We start from the raw sequence: 14,568 nt of genomic DNA, 5'->3' as shown, positions 1-14,568 counted from the left end.
GGAGGCGGAGGGGGAGGAGGAGACCGTAGCGACCGGGAGGGAACCCGGGCAGCCGCAACGCCATCTGGTTGGCCCAGACGTCACGGGGGGGGGGCTTGACTCCGCCCACTTGGGTCCTACGTTCTAAAAGGATTCCTGGCCACCCCGGTCTCTATTTCTGCGTGATTCCACCAGAATTGTGATTGGTCGCTGTGGCCATCGGAGTTCCTGAGGCTGGAAGGTGATTGTCTGTGCAGGCGACCTCCTGGTTTCTGCCCTGCTCCTTTCATTTTGCATCGGTCCATGAAAAAAGTCTCAAGTTTGGGGCTGGGCCCCTTCGGGATGAGCGACGCTGATGCTGAGTGCAGGGAGCAGGGCCAGAGGTAGCGATGAGCGACTGAGGAAAACAGCTGTTCTCAGCCAGACACTGATCCAAGGCGATGCCAAAGGGGGAAAGCCTGAAGCTTATTTTTTTTTCACCTTCTTTATTTTTCTCGATTTTTTGATAACACGGCTAATATGGAAATGCTGTGTATGGCTTGCCATGTAAATAGGAAGGGAAGGAAGTGAAAAGGGGGAAATAATTTGGAATTCAAATTTTATATGTAAGTGTGGTGTGTGTTTAAAACACAACCCAGTTTCAGGATAACTGTAAGAGTACAGTCAGGAAGGGAAAAACTAAAGAACAGTATGAGGTTCTCAAAAAATGAAATCTAAATTCTGATAAAAAAAGGAAAAACAGAAACCAAATAAAGAAATTAAGATAGTTGCACAGAGGGTTTTGTGATAGATTCAGATTTTAAGTTGGGAGGAGTAAAAAAATATATACAAGACAGACATGAAAGAGCGGCTTACACTTTTATAAGAATTGCCAGAAAAGTGGAATAAATAAACTGAACCTTGTGGGAAATGATGACGCCAAATAGAATGTTTTTACAGCTACATTTCAGTTAAGGTATAATGAAGAAGAGATAGGTCAATTCCTAAGCACCATGGCATAATGTCAACGGGTAAGTTTTTTTTCTATCTATAAAAATAATCATCAAAATGGAAAAAGAAAAACAGAGGAAATATAATTCCAAGATAAATTAATAAAAGACCACCTAGCTAGCCTAAATGACTAGGAAATACTTTGGACATGCTATATTTTTATTTTATTAAGAAATTGTCAAGTATTCTCATAAGATCCTTGTAGGCAAATGTGACATAGAAGATAGAGTGAAGTAAATTTGTAGCTATTTGAGCAATTGTGCTGGAGGAGTGTCGAATAGGAGTGTGGATAAATATGACTCCAAGCTTGTTCAACATCTGTAGTAGTGTGCTGCAGAATTCTTTTTGCTATACTCTTCAAATCATTTTCCTCATTACCTTGAATGAGAACATAAGACAGCATACTTATTAAAACTAAATAGTAGGGGTAGCTAAGTGGCTTAGTAGATAATCAAGCACTGGCCCTGGAGTCAGGAGGACCTGAGTTCAATATGATCTCGGATACATAATTACCTAGCTGTGTGACCTTGGGCAAGTCACTTAAACCCATTGCCTTGCAAAAACCAAAAAAAAAAAACCCAACCCCAAAAAACTAAATAGTAGAACTAATATTCTAAATGAAGGAGTCAGAATCTTAAGATTTTAATAAGCTGCAACAGGTGGACCCAAAATATCAAGTTGAAATTTATTAGAGGAAAAAAATGAAGTCCTACTCTCAACTCCAACAAAATCACCTGTATAATTGAGATTAAGTTTAAAATCCATGTGGATTTTATTTAATTTTTTAAAATAAGTTTTTATTGATGTATTTTGTTTCTTACATCAGCATAGTATAGTTAACCCCAATATTTTTCCTCCTTCTGGAGTCCATATAAATTTTAGTCAGGGGAATACTGTTGTTTAACCTCTAGTTGTCCAAAAAAAAGAAATTTTATACACAAAACGCTTAAATTTAATCTGCATTATTAGCATCTCCTCTGTCACTTTCTTAAATCTAGACAATCAACAAAGCAATAAATCAAACCTTGATTTTGTAGCAATTGCCAATTTATAAGGTATAAATGCTCACACTGAAAATTTAAAAATCCAAATCCTCTAGATTTTTAGTAGTTTTCCAGCTCAGTAAGAGTTTAAAGTATGACATAACCAAGAAATTATTGCAGTCATGATGTTCATGTTGTGTCCAACTCTTTTTTTTTTTTTGTAAGGCAAACCGGGTTAAGTAAGTGGCTTGCCCAAGGCCACACAGCTAGGTAATTATTGTCTGAGACCGGATTTGAAGCCAGGTACTCCTGACTCCAGGGCCTGTGCTTTATCCACTACGCCACCTAGCCACCCCTGTGTCCAACCCTTAATGACCCCCTTTTAGGGTTTTCTTCACAAAGATACTGGAGTAGTTTTTCATTTCCTTCTCCAGGTCATTTTACACATGAGGAAACAGATTAATAGGGTTGTAATTTGCCCAGAATCACACACTATGTATCTGAGACTGGATTTGAATTCATATATTTGTAACTCCAGACCTGTACCAACTAGCCGCCCATTACAAGCATAGGCTATGTTAATAAAAATGTAGTCATACCCTAAGTAATGCCCAGTTGCATTTCTAGAATTCATCTTCAGGTATATAACTTCTTGTTTAATATTCCTAGGAGGAATGATTTCTGTTTCTTTGCCTAATGGGAAGCTGACATCCTCAAAATAAGAGCCACTATGTTTTAACCTTCAATGTTGTCTAGGTGGCATTTTGGGTTAAGTTCTGCCAAAATGAATCAAAGGAGGAAGAGCTAGTTAGCAGGATAGATCTAATCTAACTGGAGCATAGGTTAAATACTGAGACAAAATGAGAAATAGAAGCCTGCCATCACCTGCTATGATGAAGCCTTCAGAACCTGTCATTACATGACCACAGCCTTTTTGCACGTTTAACATCAAGGACCTCATAGTATACTTGTGTTATTGTGGGGACATGTGAGGTTATTTGTAAAGGCTATTGTCCCAAGTAACTTTTATCAGCCAATTCAATATCTAAATCAAAATTTCATGTTGAAAGATAAATTTTCTGAAAGGGATGCCCTGTTCTCTTCCTTTTGTTGCAATCTTTCTTTTGCTGAAGTGTTGCTAGTTTTCATCTGGGTGTAGTATTTTCATTACTTTTAACTATTCAGGGAAAAATCTTATAAGCATGCATTATCCTTGATAAAGTCATTCATTACAATAAGACTCAATTATTTGCAATATGCCTGTCATTAATCTGGGGAATGTTCCTGTATTGTTCATAAATTATAGTGATAGTTTTTGTCCTTCCTTCTCAAATTAGGGAGTGATATAACAATTCAAGCAAGTTGAATTGGATTTGAGTGAGGAGGATTGCTGTGCTAAATTACCAGTCTTATTTTTCCCCCTTAAGTCATCTGGGTTCAGTGGCTAGATATGAAACAGGATGACTGGAGATGGCCCTGGGTGTGAGGCAATGAGGATTAAGTAACTTGCCCAAGGTCAAACAGCAATGTAAGTGTCTGAGGCTGAATTTGAAGTCAGATCAGGCAGATCAGGCACTTCACCATTTAGCTGCCTTTTCAATACACTCACAGAAACCAGCAGAAGAAGAATCCTTTTGTTCTTTTTTTTTTTTTTTTTTAGGTTTTTGCAAGGCAAATGGAGTTAAGTGGCTTGCCCAAGGCCATACAGGTAGGTAATTATTAAGTGTCTGAGGTCAGATTTGAATTTCAGTATTCCTGACTCCAAGGCTGGTGCTCTATTCACTGCGCCACCTAGGCAGACTGAGAATCCTTTTGTTTATAAGCTTCCAGATAGTTTTTCCTTTTCTAAAGGTTTTTAGTCTGCTATCATCTAACCAATTTCCTTTTATTCCCTAGATGTTCAATTCCAGGGTTTAGAAGCCTGTACAATAATTTTGCAAAGGTAGCTAAGTATGACCTTGGAGTCAGGTGGACCTGAGTTCAAATCAAACTTCAGATATTTGTTACTTACTAAATGTGTGACCTTGGGCAAGTCATTTAACCCTCCTTGCCTCATATCCAGGGCCATCTCCAGCTGTCCTGATTCACATCTGGCCATAGTACCCAGATGATTCTGTAGGAAAAAGAGGTGCTGGGGACTTAACACAGCATTCCCCCTCCCTCAAATCCAATTCACTTGCTTGTCATGGCATCTTGTTATGGTCCTTGAGAATAAAGGATAAAACATCAATTTAGCAGTAGTTCAATTGTATAGGCTCAATAAAGTAAAATGCTAAGAATAAATAAATAATAATCTCCACATTATAGGAAAGTTGAATTGAATAAAGAAAGAAAACTCCACCAGGGCCATCCCTCATTCTGCCCGGTTACCTCACAAATAATATTAATAATGAAAACATCAGGAAGCACTTATTAAATACTTACTATGAGCTAAGCACTGTGCTAAGACTAGGAATATATTTATCCTTTGCACATCAAGGAGAAATCCATGTAAAATTTTTGGGTCATCCCTTCATATCAGAAAAGTATGAATCATTGTGGAATTAAAAGATAAAATATAGGGGGTAGCTAGGTGGTACAGCAGATAGAGCACTGGCCCTGGAGTCAGGAGGACCTGAGTTCAAATTCAGCCTCAGACACTTAATAATTGCCTTGTGACCTTGGGCAAGTCACTTAACCCCATTACCTTAAATAACATTTTTTTTAAAAGATAAAATTTGTTAATATTATACAATACCGTACACACATTTTATGAATTTCTAAACATTTCTGTGTATACTGCTGGCCTTTGTATGTCTTCTATTCCCATTCTCTTCTTTTTCAGATATCTTTTATGAGCTATCTTTCTCTCTTAGAATGTAAGCTCCATGAGGGCAGGGACTGTTTTTCTTTCTGTTTGTATTTTATAGTCCATCCCTTCTACATCTCAGCTTTCAGATTTCAATACAATACACATTGGCAGAATTAAGAAATTAATTGGGAATTTTGCAGAAACTGTAAATGAGATAAATATGTTGGGCTTGAGATGTCTATGGGACTTACAGTTTGAGATACCCAATAGGCAGTTGATTATCTTTTATTGTAAATCAAGAGAAAAAACTAGGGCTGACTATATGTAGAGTTATGAATTATCTACATTGAAATTATAATTAAAACCAGGGGAGCTTAAATGGTCCTTAATGAGAGAATATAGAAAGAGAATAAAAAGGGATCCAGGATAGTACTTTGGCAATATACTCAAGGGAGGGGGTTTGATATAAAAGATAAAATGAGAAGGAGCCATTAGATAGCGAAGAGGAGAAACAAGAGAGAACAGTGTCATGAAAAACCAAAAGAAAAAAAAAAGGTTTTGAGCAGGAAAAAGTGATCAGTCACATCAAATGGCGCAAAGAAGTAAAAAGGATAAGAAATATGAAAAAAGTCATCAGATTTTGTGATTTAAATGTCAGAGTTGACAAATAAGAGAGAATAATTTCATTTGAGAGATAAATTCTGAACCCACCTTGCAAAGGATTGAGAAGAGATTTTTTTTTTCTGAGAGGTCAGACAATATATATAAGACAATAACTTAAGTGGGTTGTAGAGCCTATTAAGGGTTTTTTTTTTCAGGATAGAGAGATTTTCATTGTTTGTAGGGAGCAGGAAAAGAAGATATAAATAGGGAGAGATTAAAGATTAGAGAGAAAACAGAATTGTGTAGGACAAGATATTTTGCATTACACAGAAAAGGAAGAGAGAAGCTCATTATCTCTGCTTTCTATTTTCTCAGTAAAATAAGAGACAAGGTCTCTAAGAAAGTTGGGGGGAGAGGATTGTGTGGGATGCTTGGGAAAGATGAAAAGGTTTGGAGCAAACTGGAGAGTAAGAGAGAATCAGTGAGGAATAAAAGGATTACTTTGCAGAGGTAAGGACCCAGTTGAGCTTAGATAACAAGTTTGTCATAGATTATCAGACAATTTGGTTTCCTGATGTGCTCCATCTTCTTTTAGCTGCAAATGATTTGGAGTAAAGGAAGCAGATCATAGGAATAATAAAGGACTTGACAAGGTATGAGCTTCTTCTATAGGATAGATTCAATAAATAGCAGAGCAGAGGACATGTAGAGATGGACTAGTTAATGATTGGTATAAACACTGGAAGAAAGTAAAGTAGGATTAACAGCCTGGAAGACAATGATAAAAGCTTTGCAGGGTCTAGTATTTAAAAGAATAGAAATGGGGGACATAGTCGATTCAGTTAGATGATTTTTTAAAAAGGCTACATAAGCCAAAATGTACAGCATTAGTTTCCAACAGAAATGGATGAAAAGCTGTGGTAGGAAGACAAAAGTGTAGATAAAGTCAAGAGACGTCTATTCTTTATTTTTTTTTGTAAATAGTATTTTATTTGTTCCAAATACATGTAAAGATAGTTTTCAACATTTTTAACAATAAGATTTTGAGTTCCAAATTTTTCTCCTACTCTCCCTCCCCTCTGTCCTCCCCAAGATGGCAAATAATCTGATATAGGTTATACATGTGCAATTATATTAAGCATTTCTGCATTAGTCATACTGTGAAAGAAACAGAATAAAATGAAAAGGGGGAGGAAGTGAAAATAATATGCTTCCATCTACATTCAGATTCTGTAGTTCTTTCAGAGGAAGCGAATAGCATTTTTCATCATAAATTCTTCATAAATGTCTTGGATCGTTGTATTGCCAAAAGAGCAAAGTCTATCATTATTGACCATCACACAATGTTGCTGTTGGCTGTACAGTGTCCTGGTTTTGCTCACTTCACTAAACAACAGTTCATATAAGTCCAGATTTTTCTGAAATCATTCTGCTCATTATTTCTTTTTTTTTTTTTTAGGTTTGTTTGGGTTTTTTGCAAGGCAAACGGGGTTAAGTGGCTTGCCCAAGGCCACACAGCTAGGTAATTATTAAGTGTCTGAGGCCAGGTTTGAACTCAGGTACTCCTGACTCGAGGGCTGGTGCTCTATCCACTGTGCCACCTAACTGCCCCCTGCTCATTATTTCTTAAAGTATAATAGTGCTTTATCTCAGGTTTGGTTCTCCTATTATTGGAGATAAATAGTCTCCTACTTAGGACCTTTAAAATCTGGTCATGAGGGGAGGCTAGGTGGCACAGTGGATAAAGCACCTGCCCTGGAGTCAGGAGTACCTGGGTTCAAATTCGGTCTCAGACACTTAAACACTTAATAATTACTTAGCTGTGTGGCCTTGGGCAAGCCACTTAACCCCGTTTGCCTTGCAAAAAACCTTAAAAAAAATCTGCTTATGGGTATCAAGTTTGCAATTGCCCCAAATTGGTTCTGGGTATTCCTTAAGATCTTTTCTCCAAGGTTAGCATTCAAAGGTCCTGGTATGGGACCCAAAAAGCCTGCCCTTTCCCAGGAATATTAAGACTGCCTTCCTGGCCACAAGGAAAACTTCAGACGAATCAGAAGTAGGATTTTTGGTGTTCAATTGTTTCTGACTCTATTTGAGGTTTACTAGACAAAGTGAGTGCCATTTCCTTCTTCAGCTCGTTTTACAGATAAGAAAACTGAGATAAACAGGGATAAGTGACTTACCCAGGGTCAAACAGCTAGTAAGTGTTTGAGGTCAGATGCAGACTCAGAAAGATGAGTCTTCCTGACTCTAGGACCAGCTCTCTATTCACTGCCACCTAAATGACCCAAGTTCTAAATTTAGCAATCTGATTAAATTAACTCACTCTAAAATGAGAATGACTTATGGGCTTAACTCTCCCCAAGGTATTTATATTTTAAGAGAAGAGCAATTCTAAAAGAACTTCTAATTAGGAAAATGTGGGAAAATAGCTTTGAGCCTCAAAATCAACTACAATCCCCAATTCCCTTCTTTGTCTTAGGAAGAACCTAGAATTGTTAACCACAATTTGGCTTCTCCCCTTTGTAAGACTGGTGACTCCTGATCAATGTACTGGTAAAAATCATATACAATCACAAAATCTGATTATATGAGGAGATCTCAGTGGTCCTAGGATTTAAAGCTACAGGAGAGGTCATATTGTAGCCACTGGCTGCTTGAGTTCAGTTCTGTCTATGAGGAATCATTATTCAGACTCAGGAAAACAAGGGTGGAAATAAAACAAAATTTTATTAAAAGAAGTTACAACACATAGGAAGGGATAGAGGGAGGGAGGGAGGGAGAGGGAGAGGGAGGGAGGGAGGGAGGGAGGGAGGGAGAGAGAGAGAGAGAGAGAGAGAGAGAGAGAGAGAGAGAGAGAGAGAAACAGCCAAGCAGTGTTGGCTGATCACAGGTCAGAGAAGACTGCAGCCCTGAGTGGAGTCCAATCCAGGTTTTTATGTCTTGCCTCTCCATCCAGAGGGGAAAAAGATGAACTCCCTTCCCCTATTCTGGACCCAGAATTAGGTAGAGAGTAAGGTCCAAGGAGATCAGGATACAAATTTTATTTTAAACAAAGAATCAGTGGTAATGGGAATCTCCACCCAATATGAGTAGCCTTTAAGATTACAAATTGTTTCTGTTATAATTCTTTACTTATGGTCAATAATTTACATCTCCACCCAATTTCTACACTCACAATTCTCTTCATCTTTCCCCTGCATCATCCCCCCCTCAAAATTATTCAGGACCTAGATTCTTCTGGAATGGAGTTCATTCAAAGATGAATGCATTACAGTGAGGACTTCACTGAGGCAGGGTCCAGAGAATGATCAGCTGGCAAAGCTAGAGGCTGGTCTGGGAAATATAGAGCTAGAAAAAATTTGAGCAAACAAAAACCAGAGATATTGTAACAGAGAAGAAGTATATTTAACAGAGGCCCAATATTTAGGAAAAAATTAGAAGGTCTATAAGGGGTAAGAATTTTGCTTTATGATCTTAAGCCAGTTCAAAATACCTTTTATAAGAACATGGGTTCCAATAACACAGATTTGTTGATGGATGCCACAAAGTTGCAAACAAAGGCTCAAAAATAGTATAAACAAATGTACTAAAAAAGCATTTTAAAATTATACGTGCCCTACCTATCAAAATTCCAAAAAATTAATGAGTTAGAAAAAGTTGTAAGTAAATTCATATAGAGAAATAAAAAGTCAAGAATTTCCAGGGATTCAAAATGTGTTTGATAAACCCAAAGAGTCCAGCTATTGGGATAAAAACTCTCTCTTCGATAAAAACCTGTTGGGAAAATTGGAAGTTAGTATGGAAGAAACTTAGATTAGATCAACATCTCACACCCTATACCAAGATAAGATCCAAATGGATACAGGATTTAAACATAAAAAACAATACTATAAGCAAATTAGAAGATCAAGGACTAGTTTGTATGACAGGCATGCCAGATCTATGGAAGGGAAGCAGTTTATGACTAAGGAAGCCATCTTCAAAAATACAAATTATTACTTTCAAAATTATTTTAAAAACCATTAGAACATCTTAGGAAACCTTAAATTTCTATCATGTATTATTGATTCCAATGCAATAGAACAGTAAAAATAGTAAAAACAACCAGGCATTCAAGTCAGTTAAACAACATGAATGAATCCAGATTTATCCCAGAAGAGGTCATAATTTGTGACATTTCCCTTACCACCCCTTCAAAGCAATCACATGTTAATTCCAGGCTTTAACATTACAGTATTCAAATAGCTTACATGTTCATAAAAGAACCAAGCACTGTTAATATAATTTCTTTGAAGTTACAAAAGAATATCACATGAATGATAAATACACATACATATATATTCCCTTCCATAAATATGTGATGATAGATGATGAGACAAAGATTATTACAAACTTTCTTCCTTTACCAACAAAAGATCTTGTGAGATTGTTGATAATGTATATCAATTTAACATCAAAACAGATCAGATTGCAAAATTTAGTATAATATTTCTCTTTCCCAAAAGAATTCATTAAATATATTATATAGGGTTCAATATTCCCAAATTCCTTGATATACAATTTATCCCAATCATATTTTCCTTCTTAATAACAGACACAAATTCTCAAGGCTTGCTACAGAATTTAGGTGACTAAATTACTCTCATTTAGCTGGTTTTTTTTTTTAAACACAAGGTGGTGACCTTTTCCTATCAAAGGCCTTTTTAAAAGCCTCTTGAGGGCAGGAAGTCTACATTTATTAAAACTTAAAATCTCAATTAACATAAGTTAAATACAGCCTTCAATCAATATTAAGTTAACAAAAACTTAGCTCACAGCTGAAATCATTTCACAGACTTTGTCACTTACAAACTTTCAAATGGTATAAGGGGATAGGCTCACATCCCAACTTCATTAATTACTTAAAATTAGACCCTTTCAAGCAATTAAATTCAAAACCCAACTAAAAGGAGTAACATTTAACTCTGATAACTGTAACTATTTCAGATCTGAATTACACACTCACAGACACAGTCACACACGGAAACAACTCTTTTGTATAAAGGTTTCAAATTTATCAAAGTGAGATTGTTGGATACCCTGGCCAGGACTAAATCTCAGAATACAGAAACATTTTCCCACCTCTGCAGGCCAGGAGAGAGATGTGAAACCGGCCCATTATTGTTTAAATACACATGTACACAAATATATTTATATGATTTTTTGAATGTACCAATTAAGACCAATCAAAAAATAATTTTTAGAATCAATTAGAATTTCTTGAGGAACCTCATATATATTCATTAAGAATGAATAGTTAAAACTGAACGCATTCTTAAAAACTTGATAAAAGTTCAAATCCAGTTACTCTATTATAGAAATATTAGTTATTAACACAGGCTTAATTAAAAGATGAAATCTGAATTTTCCAGTCCCAGAAAAAGTTATCTTCCTCCCTCTTTTTTTTTTAAACTAATTGACCACAAGGCTTTTTCATCAATCTGCCCATTTCCCTTCCCCTTCCCAAGGGTGGGACTTTCTCAGCCCAGCTAAATGGGGCTTTGAATTGAAAACATGGTCTTTGCCCACCCCCACCCCCCATACCAGGAAGAAGGCATGGGAGTCCCCTGTTTTCTAAAACAAATTTTTTTAGGATCCTACCCTTCCTGCAGCAAAGTATGCCTCCCATCTGAGACATAGGTTTGAGTTTTGAAATTCTAAACAGGAAAATTTCCCATCTCCCTCCCCTGGGGGTGGGGCACAGAGAATTAGAGAGCATTTCAAAGAGAGAGTTCCACCCAAAGAGTCTCACCAGGAGCTCAGGTGTTTTGCTTTTGTCAAATCTAATTCCTTCCAAGGAGCAAGCACACAGCTGGGGGGGGGGGGGGGGGGGGGGCTTGGTACTAATTTTTTTAATTTTCAGTCAATTTATAGGTCCCCAAACTTGTCAATTGGACTTACAGCTAATGTCCTTAAGAACCCTCACTTCATAGCAGGGTATAAACCAAACACATCTCAGAACTGCTTTCCACCTATCAGTCTGAACAGAACATGGCGCAGGCCCACATAAGGTCCACTGTGAAAGACCACAGGGGATCAGCTTAGCTGACTCCCTACAAAACTCAACCCTTTTCCATTTTCCAGAAAAAGGGAAATACAAATGGAGGGCTAGAGGTCCACTAATTTTCCTACTTTTCTAAAAATCTAGGATCTTAAAAAAAGGGGGTGTGCTTCTCACCTATGGAGCTCAATACAGTTTCCCAAGTCTGGGCAGAGATTTTTCTCCTGGCTGACTCACCATTATGTAGTTGCTGGCTACTAGAGTTTGGTTCTGCCTATGAGGGAATCATTATTCAGACTTGGGAAAACAAGGGTGGAAATAAAACAACATTTTATTAAAAGAAGTTACAACACATGGGAAGGAATGGGGGGGGAGAGATACAAATTTTACATTAAACAATGAAACAATGGTAATGGGGATTTCCACCCAATTCAAACTGCCTTTAAGATTACAAATTGTTCCTGTTGCAATCACAATTCTCTAATTCTAGTCAATTTATGTCTCAAGAGTAGGTGGTAGTCAATTTACATCTCCACCCAATTTCTACATTCACAATTCTCTTCATCTTTCCCCTGCATCAGGGTGTCACATAAAGTAATCTAGAGGTCATGTAAAGTAATCTAGCTACTGGGTGAGGTGATCAGTAACATGTGATGGGGCACCAGAATTTAGAGTTTACTACCTACTCAGCAAAAATATCTTAAAGTCACCAGTAGTGTGTTTCTTCCCTTACCATTCCCTGAGTTGAATTCCAACTAAGCTTCTTCCTACACAAGTTCTTCCCTAATCCCCTATTCAGTGGAGGTAGGTCTCTTTTGCAGTAGTTTTAAAATGCTTCTCTAAATAACTCTTTCCCTGTAGGGCCTTGTGTCAAAGATCTCTCTCCAAAGTCTTGCCCCTTCTTATTCAAAAAAATTTGTCTTTAAAAAATAATTTGCTCACCTTGCCTCCTTGGACTGTTTTACACTGCTTGACTTGGGTTAACATGATTCTTTTTTTTTTTTAAGAAAGATTTTATTTTGAGTTTTACAAACTTTCCCCCATTCTTGCTTTCCCCCCCCCCCCCCACAGAAGGCACTCTGTCAGTCTTTAAATTGGTTCTATGACACACACTGATGTCAGTTGAATGTGATGACAGGGAAATCATATCCCTAAGGAAGAAAAACAAAGTATGAGATAGTAAAATTACTTAATAATATAACTTTTGTTTTCTAATTTGACAGTAATAGTTATTGGTCTTTGTTCAAAGTCCATAATTCTTTCTCTGAATACAGATGGCATTCTCCATTGCAGATAGCCCAAAATTGTCCCTGGTTGTTGCACTGAAGGGATGAGCAAGTCCATCAAGGTTGATCATTGCCCCCATGTTGTTGTTAGGATGTACAGTCTTTTTCTGGTTCTGCTCATCTCACTCAGCATCAGTGGGTTAACATGATTCTTAATCCAGTCTCTGCCACTTTAAAATAAGGATCCTATTCCTTTTATCCCTGAGAAATGGTTATCTGGACATGCTTCAAGATCTCAAGTGAAAGGGAACACACCTTCTTCCAAGCTATCCATTCCATTATGGAAGAGCTATAATTGTTAGGTTTTTCCTCTTATTGAGCTGAAATCTGTCTCCCTTTGTCACCCCTTGCTCCTGATGAGGGGGAATTGATGGTAATACCCTAAAGATGAGAGTTTTTTGGAAAGTGAAAAACTCATGACTAATCCTGGTTTGGGGAAAGCTCAGGATTTTTAATTTAGAAGTCTGCAAAATTCATAGATTAAACCTTTTCCTTGAGAGACAGTAAACTGCTTGAGGACAGACTGAATAACACAGGTCTAGGGGAGAGTGCCTGGGGGAAAGAGAGAAAGGAAAACAGCCATAATTGGGCTTAGATTTAGAGAGTCCCACCAGGAGTGGCTTGTGGGCCAAACTTTTATAGTTGTGCCCACTTCCTGTGCAGGGAGGAGTCCGAGAAAAAGGGGTAAAAGAGGGAATCACACCATATGTAACTGAGGTCAGGTACTTATTCTGAAAGGCTGGAAGCTGGAGGAGGAGTAAAGGGATGAGCTGAGGTTGCTTTTATTTTGCTAAATATATATTTACCAATGGAGTTACATTGAATAATAGCTGGGAATTTATAGCTGATTAAGTCCAAGCAACCAAGCTAGCCTCAGAAAACATCAGACAGGGGCGGCTAGGTGGTGCAGTGGATAAAGCACCGGCCCTGGAGTCAGGAGCATCTGGGTTCAAATCTGATCTCAGACACTTAATAATTACCTAGCTGCGTGGCCTTGGGCAAGCCACTTAAATCTATTTGCTTTGCAAAAAACCTAAAAAAAGCCATCAGGCAGGCATAAGTAACATTTTCTTACAATTAAAAACTAGACAGAAATTTTTCCTTCTATACTTCTAGTTCTACCCTCAAGAACCAAGAAAATCAGGTCCAAATCTTCTACTATATGTCAGACTTCCAATACCTGAAGGCAACTGTTGGGTCTTCAACATGTATTGTACAAATTCTACAGGTATAAGAATCTCTGTGCTAATTTCTTGGGTTCAAAAAAAATGCAAATTTCCCTAAAATTTATCTTCAAACAACAATTTAGATTTGGTTTTCAGATTCTTAAAGTATAGAGGTTTCTGATATATAGATATCTAATGTGATTTTTTAAAAAAGCTGTCCCAACAGAATAGGGAAGTATTTCCAGAGAGTAGGAGTCTCACCTTGGTAAAATTCCACCTTTGGGAGAGTTTGGGAGGTTTCCTTTTTTCCCAACTGTGGCTGTTTAACAGATGAAACATTTTAATTCTCAATGAAGCCTTACTCTTTTGAACTCAAATGACCTATAGTTTCTGTCCCATTTTGATCCCAGAGATATGAATTAGTAATTTTAATGATGCCTTAATCTCTAATTCTCTCAGTAAACCGGGGATTGAATGAACTTGTTGCTTATCCTTCAGAAAAGAATCTGTTAACATTTTTGGAAGTAAGGAATATTATTTTATAATGGGGATTAGCCTCTTTCCCTTATCATTGTTGAAATTCTGTTTCTTGCTAGCTGTATGGCCTTAGTTTTCTCATCTGTAAAATTGGGGGTTTGGATCATATGTCCTCAAATATTCTTTCTATCTTTAAATTTATGTTTCTCTGATTTTCAATACTTTTTTGTAAAGCTTTCTCCCTTCATCC

This window comes from Macrotis lagotis, chromosome 8 (genome assembly GCF_037893015.1).
Source record: "Macrotis lagotis isolate mMagLag1 chromosome 8, bilby.v1.9.chrom.fasta, whole genome shotgun sequence".
Classification (NCBI taxonomy): Eukaryota; Metazoa; Chordata; class Mammalia; order Peramelemorphia; family Peramelidae; genus Macrotis; species Macrotis lagotis.
This window is presented reverse-complemented; position numbering follows the sequence as displayed.